Source organism: Zingiber officinale, chromosome 2A (genome assembly GCF_018446385.1).
Source record: "Zingiber officinale cultivar Zhangliang chromosome 2A, Zo_v1.1, whole genome shotgun sequence".
NCBI lineage: Eukaryota > Viridiplantae > Streptophyta > Magnoliopsida > Zingiberales > Zingiberaceae > Zingiber > Zingiber officinale.
The window spans coordinates 39,424,917-39,450,235 of record NC_055988.1 but is presented as its reverse complement, the minus strand read 5'-3'; the positions used below and the strand labels follow the sequence as shown (position 1 = coordinate 39,450,235).

Genomic DNA, 25,319 nt, shown 5'->3' with positions numbered 1-25,319 from the left:
ATTTTTAAGGAAGAGGAAAGGTGTTTATTTTTTTTTTTCTATTTTGATATTATAATTATAAAGATAGTGTGATTCATTATGCTTATGTATTTTCTATTTTTCTGACTCAAAATCCTTTTTTTTACCCTAAATTAATAATAGTTGTGATTATGAGAAAGGTGCAAGGAGATAAACTTTTGTGTTTCTGGCCCCTTATGCATCTGACCCAGTGAGTCACCATTCTTATAATCGTCATACTTAGTTTCTCTTGCAAATTACATTTTTACTTGATTGAAGGGTCCAAGTATAAGAAGAATCCACTAAGTGTCTAAGATATACATAAGAAGTGTTTGAGTAATTTGAAAAAGGGAAAAATGTGTATTTATGCTTTATTGCTGGCTCATTCCAACCACATATGAACCATAATAATTAACTATATTGTCATCTATTTGGAAGAAAGAGTTACCTGCTGATTTTTGATGTTTGGTTCTGACAACTAATTGATGATTAACATTGCTAGACTGTTGCTATATGTGCTAATCTTCAACAAATAAAATTTTTTTATGTTGAATTATTCTATTTGCTTTAGTTATGCTAGTTGTGGGTGCATTTTGTTCGATTACCTTTGCCTTCACAAATTGGTAGACTGAAATACTTCTTTGGTACCATAGTAAGTGGTTGATCACATGAGCCAAGCTTTTACTTAAAAGGGCATCTAATGGACTGACAAAGGTCTTACATCTAATCTCTGAGTCCTTAATAATAAGTGCACATTCAGAAAAATTGATGGCAATGATAGCTGAGGCTCTTCTCATGGTTTGTAATTTTAAATTTAATTGTCTATGGTTTGAATAGCATCCTTAGTACCATAATGACCATTCTTCTCTTATGTTCGAATATATATTAGAAAGTAGCAAGAGGATTCATATTATCTCATATACATAGTTTGAAGATCTATTTTAGTATCCTGAATGTTGTTTTTTAATTTTATAGTTTCAAAGGTATGAAGAAGTAATTAAATTCTGTGAGCAGACTATAGGACATGCTGAAGTTAACATTTTATCTTATGGAGCCAATTTATAGTCAAACAAAGAAGATAACTCTATAAATCTCCAATTTTTTCCTCTATATCGTTGGCGTTAGCTCCTGAAGGCAAAGGCTAACTTCTATTTAGGAAGACTAGATCAAGCATTTGAATTGCTGAAGAAGCTTAAACAAGGGAAAAATATAGTGGACAAGTACAGTTAAATTTCACTATATTTTCTCAAAATTTAATAGGATAATATTTTTCTCTTTAAATATATTCTTACAAATTATAGCTTTTATTAATAGTTAGTTTGTAATAGCAGAATTTAATGAAAAACTTAGAATTTAACAGGATTATATAATAGCTAGTTTGTTTGAAATTTTGTATCTTGTTTTGGATCCTCAGACCTTATTTTGGTATAATGAAAAACTATGACTTTTATTAATTGTGTGTGGATTTGATTTGAACTAAATTTGTTGAAAAATTATGGTTTATTGTTTTCATCAATGAAATTATTTTTTAAATATAAATAAAACCATCAACAGCGTACGTTTGCATGCTGCAGACTATTATCCATAGTCTATAGAAGCTAGCCAAACTATGGAAACTCCTCACTTGGTTAATTGTTGTCGGTGTTGGCCACTCTTGGATTGCTTTCACCTTTTCCTCATCCATCTCAACGCCTTTAGCACTAACAACAAAAGCAAGAAACACAACTTTCTCTATACAAAAAGAGTATTTATGGAGGTTAGCAAAAAGCTTCTCTTCTTTTAACATACTCAAAACTGAGCTTAAATGTGTGACATGCTCTTCTAAGTTTCTGCTATAAATCAAAATATCATCAAATTACACAACTTCAAATCTACCTAAGAAAGCATGCAAAACATGGTTCATTAAACACATAAAAGTGCTAGGAGCATTAGTTAAACCAAAAGACATTACTAATTATTCATATAAGCCATGCTTGGTTTTAAAACCAATTTTCCATTCATCACCTTCCTTCACCGTAATCTGATGATATCCACTCCTAAGATCAATTTTTGTGAACACACAAGAACCATGCAATTTATCAAGTATATCATTAATCCTAGGAATTGGATGGCTATACTTTACCGTGATGTTGTTTATGGTTCGACAATCCACACACATCTTCCACCTTTCATCCTTCTTGAGAACTAGTAGCACAGGCACGGCGCAAGGGCTCATGCTTTCTCAAACAGACCCCTTCTCTAGTAATTCATTCACTTGCCTATGAAGTTCCTTTGCTTCCTCCAGATTGCTTCTATAGGTAGGTCGATTTGGAATGGATGCACCGGGTATGTAGTCCATTTAATTCTCAATTCCTCTAATCAGAGGTAAACCATGCAAAATTTCTTCAGGAAAGACCAACTCAATTTTCTGTAAGAGAGAAACAATAACACTAGGCAAAGAATCGTTAAGGTCGTTAGTGCTTAAGAGTGCCTCCTTATACAAAAGGATAAGGGGCGGCTGATTTGAAAACAAAGCACGTTTTATCTCACTTTTTTTTTTGCATAAAGACTAATTTTCTTTCTCTCTTCATTTTGTTCCTTTCCCACTCCTTTTGGCTCATTCCTCTCACTTTCTTTTCTCTCATTTTTTCCCTCAATTTCTTTTCTCTCAATTTCTTTTCCTCTCTTCTTTTCATTTACTTTTTGTAATCTCAACTGGTCCTCCATAACTTGTCTTGGAGTCAATGGTACAAGAATAATATATTGCCCCTTCAAAGTAAAACTATACCTATTTATGAGACCATCATGTGTTACCTTTTGATTGAATTGCCAAGGTCTCCCCAACAATAGATGGCATGCATGCATGGGAACCTCATCACACAACAGCTCATCTTCATATTTGCTAATGAAAATTGCTACTAAGACTTGCTTGTTACCTTGATTTCACCACAATCGTTTAACTACTGGAGACGATAAGGATGCAAATGTTTCTGAGTTGGCAATGATAATTTCTCCACCAAATCAGTACTTACCACATTGGTACAACTCCTCCCATCAATAATAACACTACAAACCTTGGTATAAAGCAATGAGTATGAAATAGGTTCTCCCTTTGATTACCTTCTTCCTCCTTAGCTTGTAGATTGAGAACTCGTCGGGCCACCAATAAGTCTCCAACAAAAGCATGTTGCTTATCATCACTATCCTCCTTTTGTGACACTTCTTCAACTATTTCATCCTCATCTTCTGACTCAAGTTCACCTTGGGCGTTTATTACTATCACCCTTTTGTTCATACATTGACTAGTTATATGAACATGCCCTTGACATTTAAAACACTTGATATCATGAGTTTTTGGAAGAAATGGACTTACGATTACCTTGAATAGCAGATGTTGTGGGTTTGGACTTCTTGAAGGGTTCAAACTTTGACTTATTTTGCAGTTGTTCCTCTATTCTTGGAGCTACCCACCATGTGCTGTTAGTAGTCATTAGTTGTCCCTTTCTGGCCAATCCTCTCCTCTTAAGTTGTTCTTCCACTTTTAGTGCTTTGTGGACCATGTCCGGTAGCTCTACATAATGCTGCAATTCAATAATATCAGTAATTTCTGGATTTAAACCATGTAAAAACCTGGTCATAGTGGCTTCTCTATCTTCATCGATATTAGCTCACATCATGGACAACTCCATCTCCTTGAAATATTCATCCACACTTTTGGAGTCTTGAGATAACCTTTGAAGCCACTGATATAAGCTTCTATAATAATGTGTATAAACCTCCTCATGAGCACTTTCATCTCCTTCCAAGTGGACACAGGTTGCTCTCTATTCCTTCTCCTAGTCATCACCACTTGATCCCACCAAATAATAGCATAATCAGTGAATTCAATGGCAGCTAACTTCACCATTTTAAGCTATGAGAAATCATGATAGTCAAACACCATTTCCATCTTAATTTCCTATTTCAAGTAAGATTTTGGGTCATTTCTCCCTTGGAAGGTTGCAATCTTCATCTTAATTCCTCTTAAATCATTATTTCTTCTAGGCCTATTTCTATCTCCTCGATATCCAATCCTACCCCCATTGTAGTTTTGCTCATAAAAGTCTTCCACCACCTCTTCATCTTTTTCGATATCAACCACTTGAGCATGTCTTCATTGTGGTATAGTAGAATGGTCTTGTTGATGTTTTCTTGGTGTCCCATCCTCCACTTGATCCAACCTCTCATAGATAAATTCTAATTTAGCCCTCATCAGCCTCTACATTTTCCCAATCAATGCTTGTAATTATAGGTTTGGAAGTTTCCTAGCCCCCTCATTTGCTCTATCCTCCTGGTTATTAGACATGTCTATAAAAATGAAAGAAAACCTCACAAGCACTCAACTCACGTTTGGGTAGTAGGCTCTCAATTGATGATATCAAACTCTAGAACAAATTGGAATATCACATAACAATTCAAAAGATCCCACCAAAACTTAGGATGATAGAATTTTAAGAGAAAATGAAAGAGTAGAAGTGTGAGAGTAAGGGAAACAAGTAATGGATTATTGAAGATAATTCACTTCGATTTGCACAAGCAATTTCTTCTTCCTTTTCTTTTTTTCTTTTTTTTTTACTGTGCTTTCTTTTCTTTTCTTTTTCGCTGCGCTTTTCTTTCTTTTCCATGATTTTTTTTGCTTTTTGGCTAAACAACAAGTAAAGATAGATTTGCACTTGCCTTTAAAAAGGAAGCTCTGACACTAGATGATACGAACCCCACTAACAAATGTGATGGAACCCAAGACAAAGATGGATAGAAACCTAGGGAATTGAGAACAAGAGTGTGAGCCTTGACCCATAACTAAGAACCAGCACGAACCAAGCCTACGAAGGAAAAGGAAATGTCACACCAAGGGTGATAAGTTTCGATGGAATGAATTCCATGAGAGTAAACTCGATAAGTTCATAAGTTCTTTCAAGAACTAAAAGAGCACACAAATCTCACCAAAAACTAAGTTACTTTATATTAAGATGTCTCTCCCTTATATAATGGGAGTGAACAAGGAAGAGTACAAAATGAATGCATGTACAATTAGAATCCCAATGTTGCATGCCTCATGTAAACAATCTAGGAACCCAAAATAAAATAAATGCATGTATAATTAGAGTTCCAATGTCTCATGCATCATGAAAGCTATCTAGGAACCCAAAACAAAATAAATGCATGCACAATTAGAGACTCAATGTCTCATGCCTCATGTAAGCAATCTAAAACACTTAAGTCTTCAAGCATGAACGATTTCCCATGCTTATTAGCATTCTTCTATTATGTGCAACTGAGTCATGAATGGATACACCCAATTATGTGGATTAGGCCATGACTAGAAGTTGGGATTATCTTGGTCTCTCCTTGCTCATAGTCAGCCCAATGTTCTTTGATTAGCCTATTTAGCACTTCTTTGAAATATTTTGTCCGAAGTCTTGTAATTGGGCCTTCCGGAAGTGACAAATGATCTCTCGTAGCTTTAGCCCTTGGGCATACATCACCCATTGAGGGGACAATAGGTGTCAGTCTGACCTAAAGTTTTAATAAAACTCAAAGTCAGAACCGAAAGTCTAAAGACTATCAAATATTACTTTTTTTTTACATATTATTGTTTGTATCTAACCTTGTGGTGTAGGTGATTGAAATTATAAGTTGGCTAGAAAATAAGCATCCAAATGCCCAGACTAGGGAAAACTAGCACATGCATGGGATGAGGTAGCTCACACGGATTGGCCACCACACGTCACAGTCTATGCACCTGGATGGGTCTGGGCGCCGGGAGATGGATAAAATTTGTTGGATGAAGTTTCGACGAGAGCACGCCATGTCAGGTCAATAGGGGTGCTCGGGGAGGAGTCTAGGCCCCCAGATGGAGCTATAAAAGGAGGATTTGACTAGCACCTTGAGTACATCAATTCAAAGAAGTTTCTCTCTTGTGTGCTGCTCAGAAATTGATTCTACGATACCCAAATGCTACTCTGACGATGACTATGCTCAAGATCTTTTCTTCTAAGTCATCGGTAAATTTTCCTTTTTAGTTACTTGTACTTAAATTTGAATTGATTTTTAAATGACTCGATTAGTGATTGCCAACGAAAGCACTCTCAAGTGTAAACCTTGGAGTAGAAGTCATTACAGGCTTCGAACCAAGTAAAACCAATACAGGTTAGCTTGGATTCTCTTTCCTTTCTTTACTTCATTATTTCTACTGCATTTTCTCTCTTGATAATTTTACATGAAAAAGTAAAAAAGCCATGAATACTATTCACCCCCCTCTAGCGCTTTCGATCCAACACAAGTGACTCCAGATATATCATCTATCTGCTACTTGAGGAAGAAAGAAACGTAAATAAAATAGTGAGCCCAAATAACTCAGTGGGTAATAAAAGATAGTTCATGACTAAGTGTCAGGAAATAAAAGGTATTCAGTCTCAAAGCTAATATACACCAACTAAAAATAATAAGAATGTATCAACAACATATATCTACCTGCTCTGCTGTATGTATTACAATGAGTAATAATAAGTAAAGATCATTATGGGTATTTCACAGTTAATGGTTTGTATAAGTACAAATAATAGAAATATATCAACATACATGGGAGCAAATGCTTTATCATAGGAAATATAAATAAGCAAGACATCTAGTTATCTAGCTATGAACCGTGGGAGAATGCTCTACCAAGAATAGCCTTGTGGGAAGTCCAAAATGTTAGGGTCTCTATCTATGAGAGAACGCTCTATCATGATTGGCCTCATGGATAGATAGGATGCAGCTATCTAGCTATGAGCTACAAGAGAACGCTTTACCATGAATGGTCTCGTGGGCAGCCCAAGATATTTTTGGTGCAGGTAGCACCATAATCAAACATATATTTTAGTGTTGTCAAAGGTTCAAAGTTACGTCTTATTGTTATCTAATGAATTGATCATGTGTGCAAGAAGCTCAACTTGGAAAGTCCTAGTAGGTCAGTTGGACCGATACTAGGCAAGGAAAATCTTAGTAGATCGTGGAACTGGGCAGGAAGTCCAGATGGATCAAATGATCTGACATCTAGTAGGTGGACTTGATAGGTCTAGAGGACCCAATATCGAGTCAAGTGGAAACCCTGATGGACTCCATGGTTAAGTCTAAACAGGTATGAAGAACCCAATGTTTGACAGGTGAATTGAGATAAACTACTAAAGGTAGTGAAGTGAGGTTATGTCCCATTAGGGGCAAACCTTAGGTATTGATTCAACTGAATAGACCAAAGGAGGTTTCTAAATTAAGATCAAGACAATCATTATTATCTTATTTATGGATACTATAATTGCACTCATCTTGCTCTGTAGATTTATGTTCTGACTCTATTTTACAACATAATTATTGTTTATGTTACTAACACTATTCTGTAGAAAATGAGGTTCCGTCGATGGAACAAATGTGTTTAGTCGACAGATCGATGAAATATCTAAATAGTGAAATTCGAATCAGAATAGAAAAGGGAAAAATTGCTTAGTCTACAGATAAAGTCTAATCAACTGATGGAACAAATTGATCTCAAGGATTAGGTGGATCATATCTAAGAAAACAGGGAAATTAAGGTTCATTGTGTAGAAAGACTATGTTTCATCAACAGAACAGTGAGATTTCCATGATCAAACGGATCAGATCACAACAAACAAGGAAGGAATAAAGGATTAGTCGATGGATAAAGTAATCAATTGATGGATCGATTCAGTCGATAGAACCTCTTATCAGTTGATGGGTCAAGACCTTTAAAAGAAGCCCTCAAGCTTTGAGCTAAAAAGAACTTATGCCTTATGATTTTCTACTATGTGTTGGTGCAGTTTGTACTAACGATTTTACTCAGATTTTGATGAATGACAAGTGAGTTAAGTTAGGTATTTTTTAATCTAATTACTTTACCAAGTGTGCAAGAATTGACAGGTCTGGAGGACCTGACATCAGGTTAAAATCCAGCTAGGTCTGTGGGACTCGATAGTTGGTGCGAAGTCCAAATAGGTCAAAGGGCTTACTTGATATCTGACAGGAAGTCCAGTTGGGACTACGAGACCTGACACCAGCCTAAGTCTAGTTGGGTCTACAAATCTTACAACTGGCATGAAGACCTGGTAAGTTAAGAGGCTAGTCAACCGACTGCAAGTTGGTAAGTGAAGGTAAGTCATTGGATGAGAGTGACTCGGTGAAAACGTGTCCCGGTTGAGGGACAGTAGGCGTCAACCCAAGTTAGATCCATTTTAGATCCCTAATCTATGGTCTGGCGAGCCAAGTTATAATAATAATAATAATAATAATAATAATAATAATAATAATAATAATAATAATAATAAAATTTAAATAACCTACGGTTGAGATTTCATTACCCAAGTGCATATAACTTAAACCTATTCCTTACCCAAGTATATATATAACTTAAACCTAATTCATATTTCATTACCCCACCCCCTCTTCTCCCGATCCTTCCCCTCTCCTCTCCGCCGACACAACCCTCTAGGTGCCCTGAGCAAGTGACCTCCTCAGTGGATGCCGCCACAAGGAGCCGCAACTACCCTTCACGGTCGGCGACTCGTCTTGTAGGCTAGGGCTCCAGTCAACGACACAAGAAGAGGAAAAAGGCAAGTATAATCCCATAGGTATAGGATTTGGGAGGTTGATTAGGAGTTGGGGTGTAGAATGATTCCGAAGGATGTTCTTATTTCTTCAATGAGTCTTTGTGTCTGGTTTTCTACTCTAGATTTGGGAGGAATGTGATTGGTTTTCGATGTGGCTTTATTTCTGTGTAGAGGCTTCGATTACTTGGAACAGATATGAGAGTTTCGAAACTTGATTTGTTTTCCATGCACTACTTCTTCATGAGAGTTTTGTTCTGAATAGATTAGAAGGTGGTGATTTGTTTCCTTGTTGTGATCTTGTTCCTTGCTCCTTAAGATGAGGATGGATCTCTGGATAGGTTTGAGGGATGAGGAATTGATCTTTGGTGTTGTGTTCACTAGTTCTTATTAGCTGAAATCTTTTCAAATCAATTTTGGAAAGTTGATTTGGTTTAGGGGTGGCATTGCTTCCCTGTAATAATCTTGGGTTATCATAATAGATCTTGGATGAGTTGATTCGATTTCATCGCTGCTTTGCTTCCAGGTAAATTTCAAAATTTTGGAACAAATTTTGGTGAGTTGTTTGGACTTTTGGACAGGAGCGAAGTGTGTTAAGATGTTTTTCATTGTGTTTTAGTTCTAGTGTGGGCTAAGCTATTTCTGGATAGAAGTTGCATTGTTTTAAATGAGTTATCCTGGTGTTGTTTCCTCATGTGTTGGCTGCTGTATTTTCGGATAGAATTGAAGTGTTTTAAAATATTTTTCATTATGTTTTACTACTAGTGTTGGCTATGAAATTCTGGACAGATTCGAAGGGATAGGATTTAGTGTGGTTAGGTGGATGTGTCTACAACGCTCTCTTATGAAACTTGGATTATACATGTACTACTTGAAGTTTGAGTTGAGTCCTTTAAGAATGACAGTATAGGAGTTATGCATGCTTTCTTGTACTATATGATATAAATTGAATCATGTTTATTTTATGAATTTTTGATATCTAAATGATTGGGTGCATATGTGGTAACAGTACGAGATGAGTATCTCAGTATGAGCTCCGAGGAGGGCTCCTCTAAATAGAAATGAAAATGCAATAAATGCTGGCGAAAGCCATATGGATACAACTCTCTTAGGAGGTACCTCTAGAGTTTAATGATGGACTGAACAAATGGGCTTGAATGATGGTTAGCACTAAGTTCCCTTAAGTACATGTATATTAGGGCATACCTGTGATTTTTGATATTAAATATTATTATGATCATGCTCCATGTTCTCCAATTTTGTTTTTCCTCCCTTAAGTTAACCTTATGTTTTCATTCACGCATAATAAACTTCTATACTATGCTTCATACGCTCCAAATTTGATATTTATGGCATATATTACTAGTGGATTATGCTTGCTCGGTCTGTAGACTCATCCTATCATGATTGCAGACGAGGAAGATGTCATCTCGAATGTGATAGGGGGCACGGAGATGGAGTACCTAAGGAGATGAGGTTGAATGCGTCACACACTGTCTAGGGGCTCTAAGTGCCCGCTATTAGTCCTTTTCCCTTGATTGTTATGTTAATATGAGATGGAGACTACTTGTTAGCTTGCTTTGGTAGGAGGTCACAAATGTTTCTTGGAAGATGTGCTTTTTTTCTTTTTCTTGACAGTTTCTTTTGCAAATTTTGGACAAATGTGTGATGCAAAGATGTTCCCTTTCAGTGTGGAGTTTATGGTTTAGTTTCTAGCAAATTACATGCTAGTGTATATATATTTTTAATTTTAGTTTTTGTTTGATGTTGTATGGTTCGGTCATACGTAAGTAGTTAGGGTTGTTTCAGTTGGTATCAAAGTCATCGTTCCCAAAGGGCAGTGTGTGATATACAATCTCATCAAGGACTCAGATACTTCCACCTTCAAATCTATAAGATTTAAACTCTATTTATTAATGTAATAGTCATAAATTTTTGCTATGTTTATGTATATATTTGAAATAATGATGTGGATGTGTGAGCATATAGGGGTATGCCTGTCAGATGAAATAACAGTGAGGGTGGTGGATAGAACAATCAATTTTTGATTGGACTTGTAGCGCTCTTGCAAGAACAGAGTCGAATCCACGGGGAACAGATCCAACTACTGCTGAGAGCTAGAGAGGATGCAAATGCACTCCATCATCCCACTACCAGTGCTAATCCAGTGTACAAATTGTTCAGGGAGCTAGGTCCGACAAAATTTAAAGGTACCATCGACCCAATTGTGATGGGAGGGTGGATCCGATCATTGGAGATGATCTATGACTTTATGTAGCTCATCGACGTCGATAAGGTTAGGTGTGCAATATTAATGCTACGTGATAATGGTCGCAGTTGGTGGGAGGGTGTACACTCTGCGGTGGACTTGGCTATGTTGACCTGGGATGGTTTTAAAGAAGCATTCTATGGGAAGTATTTCACAATGGACAGTAAAACCCGCCTAGCAAGAGAATTCCTAGAGTTTCATTAGGGAGACATGTCGGTGGTTGAGTATGTTAAGAAGTTTGAGAGGGGGCATTATTTCATGCCCATGATTGCGGGACAACCAATGGAGGAGCTGAAACACTTTATCTAAGGATTAAGAGCTACGATTATACACGATGTTAGACTGGACCAAGTTGCTACCCTCAGGGAGGCAGTGGATCAGGCCTTGATGTCAGAGAGGGATAGGAACGAGATGATAAGGGAAGCGCAGAATAAGAGGGCAAGTTACCAAGGAAAAGAATAGCAAGGACCAAGTAGAAAGAAGCCTTTTTCTGCTTAGCTCCAAGGCAAGCAACAGCAAAATCAGAACCAGCCACGGTAGCGACCCCAAGGATCACAATCAGCTGATGGCACTATATCTAAGGTCGACAATAGGGCTCTTTGTTCGAACTGTGGGAAAATTCATTCTGGCCAATGTTTGATGGGCTCAAATATATGTTACATGTGTAAGAAGCTAGGACATTTTGCAAAAGATTACCCTCAGCTCAAGGAACCAATCAAAGGAAGAGTGTTTGCTATGACTCAAGAGCACGTAGATTTGGATTATGCCATCATTACAGGTATGATATATGTTGGCGACTTACCTGCCTATGTATTAATAGATTATGGAGCTACCCATTTTTTTATATCTGTGGCATATGTCACAAAGCTGGGCATTACACCTGATAAAATGATAATAGGGTATAGTGTTTTCCTGCCCTCAAGAGAAGAACTGCACAGTAATAGAGTAGTAAAGAACTGTAGGATGCTAATGCATGTATGTCGAATTGATTGAGCTGGATATGGCTGACTTTGACGTGATTTTAGGAATGGATTGGTTGACTCTACATGAGGCTATCATTGATTGCAAACAATGGATGGTTAAGTTGAAACTGCCAAACAATGAATCATTCATTTTGAATGCAACCTCGAAATCGAATCTTCCTCACATCATTACAGTATGTAAAGCCCAACGTATGCTGAGTAAAGGGTATGACAGAATTTAAGTTAATATCTTGGTTAACGTCAAGACTCAGAGACCGAGTCTGGACGAAGTGGAAGTGGTTCATGATTTTCCAGAGGTATTTTCAGAGGATATTTCAAGACTACCTCCTGTCAGATAGGTGGAGTTTGGGATTGACTTATTACCTGAAACCACTCCTTTGTCCAAAGCATTGTACCGATTGGCGCCTACATAAATGAAAGAGATGAAGGAGCTGTTAGTATTAGTCCTAGTATCAATTATGAGATGATTGTAAAGGGCTCATTTTGTATCATATATCATTATTAATAAAAGACAAAGTTGGTTATTATATTTATTTCAGTTCAGTGCCAATTGAATAAGTATAATAATATCCTTGGGTAGTAGGTTCTTATCTATAGTATATCAATTGGTTGAATTGATAGTGAGATATTGTAGAGAATACTACTCTTAACTATTCCTAGTCGAGCATTAATATACAAGGAAAATATTAATGCGTTGAGACTAGCATGTAGATCAACAGATGACTTGATCTCACAAGTCATGGATATGAGATATCAGGTTGACACATGGGTATATATTAGATAATATATACTGAATGACCCACCATGAGAATGTTTCATGGATCGTTATATGAGTGTAATAAACATTCTCATGTAATTATTGGTATAAATAGTCCTTAGACCTGAAGTCACTACGGTTTCCTACATAGGGAGTTGTGTACTTTGGTATCGACAAATGTCACCTGTAACAAGGTGGACAATAAAGTCGATCACTGGGTATGCAATGAATTATGCGGAGGGATGTAAGTGATGTAGATGTGATCTATCCCTTTCATATGACAGAAGCGATATCTGTGGGCCCCTTGATTAGTAGGACATAAAGAAAACATGACCATGCTCAAATGAGTCAATATGAAATATTGAGCTTATTTGATTGAGTGTGTCTACTTAGAGATCAAGAAACACAAAGGTTAATAAGAGGATGACACGGTCTATGCCTCATTAATCAATCTAGATATCAAGGATAGAGGGACCAAGTCATACAAGATAATAGCCACGGACATGTTAGGTCGGATCTCTACTTTCTCGTCATTTGGGTAGCAATAATGCCTTGCTAGATGTCACTCATTACCTATGTATCTAAATGTTGATTTTGGTATATTGTCAACGTTACGAGAACCTATTGGGTCACACACAAAGAACAAGTAGATTTGGAGATGTGTTCATATTATGAATAATTGGATTAAGTCTAATCCAAATTGGATTTATTGAGTTAGACTCAATTGGATCCCGTTATTGGATCAAGTCCAATTCAAACTAGACTTGAGGAAGCCAATTCAAATTAATGAAATAGTGATTCATTGAATTTGAATTGCATGAGAATTAATTGAGTAAGACTCGATTGAATTAGACTTGAGTTAGACTCAAGTGAGTTAGACTTGAGTTAGACTCAAGTGAGTTATACTTGAGTTAGACTTAAATGAGGATAAATGAGAAGACATTCATTGAATTTTTTGAAATTAAATGAATCATTATATTCAATTTTCAAAATTGAATGAAAAATGAGGAGTTTCAAAATGAACCTTAATGGAGAGTGAATACTCATTAAGGCTCATTAATGAAATTAATGGCATTAAGTGTTTTCATTGGATGAAAAATACTTAAGTCATTTTACTCTCATTTTTCTTACTTTTCATGATCCTTCCTCTTCTTCTTCCTCTCTTGGCCAAAATCACTCTTGGTTGCTAGCACAACCATAAGTGTTTTTCTTCTCCATTTTTGTGAGTTTGTGAGACAAATGGAGGAACACTTGTTCGTGTGGATACCGAAAGAGGCACGGACGCTTGATCATGCTGAGATCCCAGCTATCGGGAGATTGTGTGCATGCTACAAAGGTATACTCTATCATGTTCTTAGATATAAACTTAGTATATAATTATGTTTCCCTTCGCATGGATCTTCTGGAGGAAATAGGTTTTTTCGCTGCGCGTTTGCGTGTTTAGCAACCTATTTCCTTATAGGAGCAACTGCAAGAGCTACTGGATAAGGCTTTCATCTGACCGAGTGTGTCATCGTGGGGAGCTCTGGTGTTATTTGTTCGCAAGAAGGATGGGACGATGCGATTGTTCATCGACTATCGGGAGCTAAACTGAGTTACAGTTAAAAATAAATACTCAGTGGCCAAGATTGACGACTTATTTGACCAACTACAAGGTGCAGTGGTATTCTCAAAAATCAATTTGAGATTCGATTATCATCAGTTAAAGGTGAAAGAAGAGGAGGTCCATAAGACCACATTCAGAACTCGATGCGGCCACTATGAGTTTCTAGTTATGTCATTTGGGCTTACCAATGCCCCAACAACATTTATGGACTTGATGAATCAAATTTTTCAATCATACTTGGACCAATTTATTACCGTCTTCATTAATGATATATTAATCTACTCCCGTAGCTGCTAGGAGCATCGTCAACATTTAACTACGGTGTTGCGAATGCTGAAGGATAAATGCCTATACGCCAAGTTCAGTAAATATGACTTATGGTTAGAACAGATTATATTCTTGGGGCATATCATCTCGGAAAGAGATATGGAAGTGGACCCAGCTAAAGTAGAAGCAATCCGAAATTGGGCAACTCCAAGGAATGCCACTGAAATCCGAACCTTTCTAGGGCTGGCAGGTTATTATCAAAGGTTCATACAGAACTTTATGTAGATTGCCTTACCACTAACTTCACTGGCAAGAAAGGAGTAAAATATGAATGGACAGATCAGTGTGAGAGGAGTTTTGAGGAGCTACAAGAAAGGTTGATGACAGTGTCGGTGCTTGCAATTCCAAGTGGCACTGGGCGATTTGTGGTGTACACAGATGCCTCCAAGAATGGTTTAGGGGTTGTACTAATATAGGATGAGAAGGCAATCACCTATGCTTCGTGTTAGTTAAGAGTGCATGAGCAAAATTATCCCACGCAAGACCTAGAACTAGCAATAGTTGTCTTTGCTTTAAAGATATGGAGGCACTACCTTTATGGTGAACATTGCAAAATTTTCACTGGCCATAAAAGCCTAAAATACTTCTTCACCTAGAAGGAATTGAATATGAGATAGAGACGTTGGCTGAAATTGGTAAAAGACTATGACTGCGACATTAACTACCATCTGGGTAAGGCTAATGTGGTGGCAGACACCGTGAGTCGCAAGTCTGTAATGTTGTCATAGCTGACTACCCAACAATAGCTAATATCCGAATTTCAATGGATGAGCTTGGAAGTGTTTGTACTAAATGAGCAAATTGGTTTGTCCACACTAACAGTTACGCTGAACCTACGTGACCAGATTCGGATGGAACAAGCATCAGATCCTCAACTAATGGAATGGAAATGCAGAAATGAAGCTAAGGGTTGCACCACTTACTCAATGATTGATGGGATTGTGAAATACGAGGGTCGTACCTGGGTGCCAAAGGTGGGTACACTTAGGGAAAACCTAATGATTGAGGCACATACCACTCCGTACTCTATCCACCTCAAGAGTATGAAGATGTACAAAGATATACAGCTACTATATTGGTAGCTAGGCATGAAGAAGGACATAGTCAGAGTAGTCCACAAGTGCCTTATTTGTCAGTAGGTGAAGGTCGAATACCAGAGGCCCGTGGGACTACTAGAACCACTTTCAATCTCCATCTGGAACTGGGAGGATATGGCTATGGACTTTGTGGTGAGATTTCCAATCTCACAAAGGGGATCCAATTCCATATGGGTTATTGTGGATCGACTAACAGAATCGGCCCACTTTCTACCAATAAAGACTATGTTCACAATGACACAGTATATCAAATTATATATCAAGAAAATTGTCCATCTACATGGAATTTTGACCCGAATCGTGTCGAATAGAGACCCAAGATTTACTTCTGGGTTATGGGAAAGCTTGCATCAAGGGTTGGGTATGAAGCTCACCTTTAGCATGGCACTCCACCCTCAGATAGATGGTCAATCCGAATGGGTTATTCATATTCTAGAAGATATGCTTCGAGCTTGTGTGATTGATTTTGGGGGAAGCCGGGAGTCTGGATTTCCCCTGGTGGAGTTCACTTACAACAGCAGCTATCGAGCTACTATAAATATGGCTCTGTATGAAGTATTGTATGGAAGGAGATGCAAGACTCCACTACATTGGGACAAGATAGGAGAAAGGGCAACATTGGGACCAGATATTGTGACTCATACAGTGAGTCTAGTGGCTACGATCCAAGATAGAATTATGGCAGCGCAAAGTCGCTAGAAGAGCTATGCTGACCAATGACGAAGGGATTTGGAGGTTGAAGTGGGGGGCCATGTTTTCCTGAAGTCGTCACCAATGAAGGGGATACTTAGATTCGGAAAGAAAGGAAAACTCAGTCCAAGATATATTGGATATTTTGAGATTCTGGACTGAATCGGAACTCGCGCATATCGGATTGCCTTACCACCAAACCTTTTAGGAGTTCATAACGTGTTCCACATTTCCATGCTACGGAAGTACATTTCTAATCCTTCTCATGTGATTCGTCATGAGCTCATGCAATGAACGCCAAATCTATCATACGAGGAAACACCAATTCAAATCCTTGATTAACAAGTCCAAAAGTTAAGGAACAAGAAAATCAAAATGCTAAAGTTTTTGTGAAGGAATCAGCTTTTGGAGGAAGCTACTTGGGAGTCGGAGTTAGACATCACCACCGCTACCTCGAATTACTTGGTAAGTCAAATTTCAAGAATGAAATTCTTTTGAGGGGAGAGTTGTAAGGTCTCACGAGCCATGTTAAAATAATAATAATAATAATAATAATAATAATAATAATAATAATAATAATAATAACCTATGGTTGAGATTTCATTACCCAAGTGCATATAACTTAAACCTATTCATTACCCAAGTATATATATAACTTAAACCTAATTCCTATTTCATTACCCCACCCCCTCTCCTCCCAATCCTTCCCCTCTCCTCTCTGCCGACACACTCCACTCGTCTCATCTCGATCCTTTTCCCCTCTCCTCTCCACCAACACAACCCTCTAGGTGCCCTGAGTAGGCGACCTCCTCGGTGGATGCCGCCACAAGGAGCCGCGACTACCCTCACGGTCGATGCGTCATCTCGTAGGCTAGGGCTCCAGTCAATGACACAAGAAGAGGAAAAAGGCAAGTAAAATCCCATAGGTATAGGATTTGGGAGGTTGATTAGGAGTTGGCATGTAGAATGATTCCAAAGGATGTTTTTATTTCTTCAATGAGTCTTTGTGTCCGATTTTATGCTCTGGATTTGGGAGGAATGTGATTGGTATTCGATGTGGCTTTGTTTCTGTATAGCGGCTTCGATTACTTGGAACATATTTGAGAGTTTTGAAACTTGATTTGTTTTCCATGCACTGCTTCATCATAAGAGTTTTGTTCTGAATAGATTTGTTTCCTTGTTGCAATCTTGTTCCTTGCTCCTTAAGATGAGGCTGGATCTCTGGATGGGTTTGAGGGATGAGGAATTGATCTTTGGTGTTGTGTTCACTAGTTCTTGTTAGCTGAAATCTTTTGAAATCAATTTTGGGAAGTTGATTTGGTTTAGGGGTTGCATTGCTTCCCTGTAATAATCTCGGGATATCAGAACAGATTTTGGATGAGTTGATTCAATTTCATCGCTGCTTTGCTTCCAGGTAAATTTCGAAATTTTGGAACAGATTTTGGTGAGTTGTTTGGACTTTCGGACAGGAGTGAAGTGTGTTAAGATGTTTTTCGTTGTGTTTCAGTTCTAGTGTGGGCTAAGCTATTTTTGGATAGAAGTTGCATTATTTTAAATGAGTTATCCTGGTGTTGTATCCTCATGTGTTGGTTGCTGTATTTCCAGATAGAATTGAAGTGTTTTAAAATGTTTTTCATTGTGTTTTACTACTAGTGTTGGCTGTGAAATTCTGGACATATCTGAAGGGATAGGATTTAATGTAGTTAAGTGGATGTGTCTACAACGTTCTCTTATGAAACTTGAATTATACATGTACTACTTGAAGTTTGAGTTGAGTCCTTTAAAAATGACAGTATAGGAGTTATGCATGCTTTCTTGTACTATATGATATGAATTAAATCATGTTTGTTTTGTGAATTTTTTATATCTAAATGATTGGGTGCATATGTGGTAACAATACGGGATAGGTACCTCGGGATGAGACCAGAGGAGGGCTCCTTCAAACAGAAATGAAAATGCAATACATGCTGGCGAAAGCCGTATGGATACAACTCTCTTAGGAGGTACCTCTAGAGTTTAATCATGGAATGAACAAATGGGCTCGAATGATGGTTACCACTAAGTTCCCTTAAGTACATGTATATTAGGTCATAACTGTGATTTTTGTTATTATATATTATTATGATCATGCTCCATGTTCTCCGATTTTTTTTTCCTCCCTTAAGCTAACCTTATGTTTTCATTCACGCATAATAAACTTCTATACTATGCTTCATACTGTATGCTCCAAATTCGATATTTATGTCATATACCTACTAGTGGATTATGCTTGTTTGGTCTGTAGACTCATCCTATCATGATTATAGGTTAGGAAGATGTCATCTCGAATGTGATAGGGAACACGGAAATGGAGTAGCAGAGGAGATGAGGTTGAATGTATTACACACTATCTAAGGCTCTAAGTGCCCGTTATTAGTCCTTTTCCTTTTATTGTTATGTTAATATGAGATGGAGACTACTTGTTAGCTTGCTTTGGTAAGAGGTCACAAATGTTTCTCGGAAGATGTGTTTTTTTTCTTTTTCTTGACATTTTATTTTACAAATTTTGGACAAATGTGTGATGCAAAGATGTTCCCTTTCAGTGTAAAGTTTATGGTTTAGTTTCTAGAAAATCACATGCCAATGTATATATATTTTTAATTTTATTTTTTATTTGATGTTGTATGGTTCAGTCATACGTAAGCAGTTAGGGTTGTTTCACCTAAACTGAGACGTTTACTAGTTTCTGGTCCTAGGAGGATATTGTTGGATCGAGAAGCGCTAGAGGGGGGGGGGGGGGGGGGGGGTAAATAGCGCTCGCGGCTATTTCGTTCGATTCGTAAAACTATCGGAGTTAAACCACGCAGCGGAATCAAGAAAAACAAACAGAAAGAACACGAGGATTTACTTCGTTCGGAGCCTAGATCGACTCCTACTCGAAGGCCCGCGATCCTTGATCACTTTCCGTGGGCAACAACTATAAGCTCGATAAGGTTTACAAGTATAACAATTTACAGCTAAATTTAAACCAGAAATCTTATACCGACAACAATGGATGAAAAAGCGAAGCTCCGGGTCGTCGGTGTCAAGTCGCAGCACTTCCGGGTCGTCGATTTAGCAGCACGCAGCAAGAGGATCACTTGGAATAAGTTGTTTTGGCTGCTGCCTCGAGACCTTTATTTATACTGTGTTCAAGGCGCCTTCAAGCCCTCTCAAGGCGCCTCCAGCCCGCTGAGTCGCACGCGTGGATCAGCACAGACCTAGTCGTCCAAGGCGCCTTGAGCTTCATTCAAGGCGCCTCCAGTCTGCTGCGCTGGCTTTTCCTGGCTCGCACCCGAGGCGCCTCCAAGCTCCATGGAGGCGCCTGGGATACTGTTCATCCGAGGTTAACTTGTGCTCCTTTGGTCCTGAAAAAGTGTTAGTCCCAAACACTTACCCTGCAAAACAAAGTTAGCGCAAAACAACAGTAAATATGATAACAGAACATAATGACAGTCTTCGGACTGTCCGGTCTGACTTCGGATTTCCAACCGGAAACCCTAGGTCGACCCGACGCCTACTGTTCCCTCTACGGGGAACGCGTCCTCACCTACTCCACTCAGGAGATTTACCTGATGCCAGTGCGATCCTCCAGATCGACTGAACTTATGCTCGGTGCTCGATGCTTCCAGATTTTCTGCTGGACTTCCGCTTCCCGGCTGGTCCAGTCTTTCACCTGGTTCGCGACACCAAGACTTTCCACCTAAGGTTACCCCCCTAGGACTTTTGACTGAAGCACTCGACCCACCAAGACTTTCCGCATAGGGTTACCACCCCCTATGACCTAGGGTTACCGCTCCCTAGGGTTTTCCCTTTGCCTAACCGCAGCTAGGACTTTTCTCCACCTAGGGTTACCACCTCTTAGGACCTAGGGTTTCCACCCCCTAGGATTTTCACCTGCCTAACCGCAGTTAGGACTTTCCTACAATCTCATTCAGACTGTTAGATCACCACACACCTTAACTTTGAATTCTTTGCCATTATCAAAATTCAGGTTCGATCGTCGGATGCTTCCCGCACCAACAATCTCCCCCTTTTTTATTATGGCAACCCAAATTCAAAGTTAAGTAAAACAAATGCATAAATATATTAAATGGTTTTAAGTGAGCAAACTTAAGTATAAAAATTCAAATAAAAGCATAACTTAACCTAACACTTAAACTTTTGTGAAGCTCCCCCTTAATACAGGGCTTCCTTTTTGAATTTTTACTTTTTACTTTTGAATTTTCCTACTCTCCCCCTTTGCCATTTATCAAAAAATAAGCCAGTTGAAAATAATTTTCAATTTTTCTTTTTGAAAAGTAAATTAGGCTCTGAAAAAAAACGGGATAAGTGCTAAGTTGAAAAATAAATTTTCACCTAAAATCTTGAAAGCACTGAGTTATAATTTTGCAAAACTATCTGAAAGGTAACTTAGGAAAATATCTTAGTAAGAATTTATAAAGTTAGGTTTCAAGGTTGGCTAAGTTTGAAAAAGTTTGAAAGTTGCTCTATGAATCACTTAGCTAAGCCTTTTGCAAGCATTGAATTTTGAAAATATAGCTTAAGTAAAAAGGGACTTAGCTTAATTTTGAATAATATAATACTTATTTTTGAAAAATTAGGAGTAAGAACTTGTTAATTTTTTTTTGGATGAAGAGAGAGAGTATCTAAAAATTTAAGTTATTTATTCAGTTGGTCCTTAAGTCCAAGCATGAGTCAACTTATTTAACTTGTCTTGATCAGGTATTAGAGCCCTAAATTACAAGCATGCTTAATCTTAATATTTCTATTTCCTTCATCAACTGTCTAACCTTTAGCTGCTTGCTGATTGCCTAGAGGGCAGCAGCTTTCACGTAAGGCGCCTTAACTTAAGGCGGCGGGAATTTTCCCGCCGCGTTGGAGGGCGCCTCCCTCATGTGGGAGGCTCCTCTGATAGGCGCCACGTGTACACATTTTTTTTATTTATTTAGAATTATGTTTAGCACTTAATTTAGTTTGATTAATTTTTCAAAATAATTTAAGTTAATAATTTTAAGTTAATTAATCTGAAAAATAATTTTTAATTTGAAAAATAATTTTAAGTTAATTAATTTGAAAAAATAATTTTTAAAGACTTTTTCAGATTAAGTTTTAAAGGATTTTTAAAATGATTTTAAAATTAAGTTTGAAAGATTTTTAAAATGATTTTGAAATTAATTTTGAAAATATTTTTAAAATGATTTTGAAATTAATTTTGAAAAGATTTTTAAAATGATTTTGAAATTAGGATTTAAAATATTTTTCAAATAATTTGAAATTAAGTTTTAAAAGATTTTAAAAAGATTTTTCAAATAATTTTTAAATGATTTTTAAAATGATTTTGAAAAGATTTTTAAAATGATTTTGAAATTAAGATTTAAAAGATTTTTCAAATAATTTGAAATTAAGTTTTAAAAGATTTTTAAAAGATTTTTGAAATTAAGATTTAAAAGATTTTTAAAAGATTATTCAAATAATTTGAAATTAAGTTTTAAAAAAAAATTTAAAAGATTTTTGAAATTAAGATTTAAAAGATTTTTCAAATAATTTGAAATTAAGTTTTAAAAGTTTTTTTAAAAGATTTTTTAAATAATTTTGAAATTAAGTTTTAAAATATTTTTTAAAATGATTTTGAAATTAAGATTTAAAAGAGCTTTAAAAAAAAAATCAAATAATTTGAAATTAAGTTTTAAAAGATTTTTCAAATAATTTTCAAATTAAGTTTTAAAAGTTTTTTAAAAGATTTTGAAATTAAGTTTTAAAAGATTTTTTTTCAAAATAATTTTATTTAAAAAATAATATTAATTACTAATTTAATTTTGAATTTGAATTTTAAATTCCTTAGTCATCTCACCCGATCTAAATTTTCAATCAGGGAATCTTATAATTGTTGTGAGATGAATTGAGGTTCAATTTAAGGGTTATGTTTCACTTTGTGTTAGATTCAGGTTTAGCTTTGGGTTCAACAAGTAAGCATTCTTTGGATAAACTTCTGGGATATGGTGAGTCACAAGGAACTCATTAAAGTAAGCATGCCTTCGAGGTTTTCCAAATAGTCCTACCCATTGAGTTTAATACTAAACTTTGGTCTAACTAGTTAGGATCCATTTAAGAGTAGCTTCGGTCAGTTCCACTTGGCCAAATGCACCAGGTCGAAGTCATATCTTCCTAGACATGCGATGCCCAATCTTTCCTAACATACTATCATCCAAAAACTTCACCAGTACCGTGGGTCAAGTTAAACCTAGCCCATTTTATCTAACCTTAATTACCCTGCCGGATAGTCTACTATTCTTTACCCATTTCGGGTAGATTAAGTTCGGTTACCCAGTCGGGTAGTTTAGTTGCGGGTGCCAGCTATTCTGGATCCTCCTTCTATTTTTAATTTTTTATTTGATTTAAATAGAATTTAGAATTTTAATTTAATTTCGAATTTTTAATTGAATTTTGAATTTTAAATTTTAAATTTTAATTTAATTTCAAATTTTTAATTGAATTTAGAATTTTAATTTATTTTTGAATTTTTAATTGAATTTTAAATTTTAAATTTTAAATTTTGAAATTTAATTTTGAATTGTTAATTAAATTTTGAATTTTGAATTTTGAATTTTAATTTAATTTTGAATTTTTAATTGAATTTTAAATTTTAAATTTTAATTTAATTACGAATTTTTAATTGAATTTTGAATTTTATATTTTGAAATTTAATTTCGAATTTTTAATTGAATTTTGAATTTTGAATTTTAATTTAATTTCGAATTTTTAATTGAATTTTGAATTTTAATTTCAAATTTTTAATTGAATTTTGAATTTTAATTTAATTTTGAATTTTGAATTTTGAATTTTAATTTAATTTCGAATTTTTAATTAAATTTTGAATTTTAATTTCGAATTTTTAATTTAATTTTTAATTTTTAATTGAATTTTGAATTTTAATTTAATTTCAAATTTTTAATTGAATTTTGAATTTATGTTCGTTTTATTAATATTTTTTTTTCTTTTTGCTCCCCTTGGATCATAGCCTCGATATGGTCTATCGAGGTAGTGTATTTGATTCTTCAAGATCCAATATTGACCAAGTCCAACTTGATTAATCAATTTGGACTTGGGGACCCATGCTTGGATTGTTTTTCTATTTGTTCTTTCTACAAGAGATAAGTAAGATTTGTATTTCCTTTTTGGTTTAAATCCTAGACCAGTTCTATTATAAACGTCTCTTTGTGTCCCAAGAATTAGGTCAAGATTCTTGGAACCTAAAGAGAACTGTTCTAGTGTTTTCTCCAGATCCTTGACTTGAGTTTTCAGGCTGGAATTCTCTTCTTCAAGTTTTTAGACTTGAGTTGAGTTTCTAGTCTGAACTGGTTCTGTCAGAGATTTGGAGTTAATCACTTCTTTAAGGACTTCTACTTCCTTTAGAAGTGACTTAACTCTAAGGTTCGACTTAGCTAATTTTCGTAATAAATAATTAACTAAGTTATTAAGTCTAGAAATACTCACAGCGGGGTCTGACCCTTCGGAAACGGATACGGATCCATGGCTTCGCTCGGACTCGGCCTCCGACTCGCTCTCGCTCTCGAACACGTCGATTTGGTCCCGGGCCATCAGTGCGAGGAGACTCGTTTGATCGAGTTCGTCATCGGTATCTTCTTCTGAGGATTCGTCCCACGTCGCCTTTAGGGCCTTCTTCTTTCGCTTCTTTGCATCCTTCAGACTTGGGCAGTTGGTCTTAATGTGTCCCTTCTGGTTGCACCCGTAGCAGATAACTTCGAACTTACCCTTCGAACTCGGTTGAACCTCCTTGGATTGTACTGCCTTCTTTAGATCTCTCTTGTTGAAGCCCTTCTTCTTCTTGTAGAGCTTCTTTACGAGGTTCACGAGCTCGGTTGTTAATTCATCGTCTTCATCGTCTGAATCGGGTTCTTCTTCCGACTCCAGTTCAGTTCTTCGTCGTGATCTCGGTTCGTGTGTTCGACTAGTACCTACAACCAAAGCAACCCCCTTCTCGGTTGGTTGTGCATTAGTCTGCTCATGAAGTTCGAATTCTGAAAACAATTCATCTAATTTGATACAAGATAGATCCTTAGAGACTTTGTAGGCATCTACCATTGATGCCCACAATGTACTCCTTGGAAACGAGTTAAGAGTGTACCTTATTATATCCCTATTTTCTACCTTTTGCCTGATTCCGTGGAGGGAGTTGAGGATGTCTTGAATTCTTGCGTGCAGTTGGCTGGCCGTCTCGTCTTCCTGCATTTTCAATTATACAATTTATTGAATAATAAATCTCGCTTACTTACTTTGGTATCAGAGGTCCCTTCGTGAAGCTCGATCAGCTTTTCCCATAGCTCCTTGGCGCTTGAGAATGGACCGACGCGGTTTAGCTCCTCCTTTGTTAGTCCGCATTGGAGGATACAAGTTGCTCTAGCATTTGCCTCCACCTTCTTGATTAATGCAGGTTCCCAGTCCTCGCAGGGTGTAGGATTGCCGTCTTTATCCGTTGGTATATCCAAACCAATCTTGACGATCATCCACGTCTCGAACTGGATCTTCAGGAAGTTCTCAATTCTTCCCTTCCAGTAACCAAAGTCCTCTCCGATGAAGAGCGGGGGACGGACAATGCTATAACCCTCTTGTTGGGCCATTGATACCTTGCACGACAAAAACAAAAAAAATCTATTCCAAGACTGGTCTTGGATTAGTAGTGAGGGAATAATAAAAAGAAACGAGCTCGACTGGTATTGACCAACTTCGAGCAAAATCGATTCAAAAAGGAATTAGAACTTAGCTAATAAGCTAATTTCTAATTGACTCCGAAAATCTGAAAATACCGTGAAAAAAATATTTTGAATAGTGGTTGCACTGATTCAAAACGACCCCGCTCTGATACCAATTGTTGAATCGAGAAGTGTTAGAGGGGGTGAATAGCGTTCGTGGCTATTTCGTTCGATTCGTAAAAC

General features: G+C 36.8%; 1 long non-coding RNA gene across 1 annotated transcript; it reads left to right on the top strand.

Moving 5' to 3' along the window:
* Nucleotides 1-18,249: 18,249 nt before the first annotated feature.
* On the top strand, nucleotides 18,250-18,956 carry LOC122041050. Its single transcript, XR_006128789.1, has 2 exons — nucleotides 18,250-18,347; nucleotides 18,651-18,956. It is a non-coding gene; the product is annotated as an uncharacterized LOC122041050 (long non-coding RNA).
* Nucleotides 18,957-25,319: the final 6,363 nt, after the last annotated feature.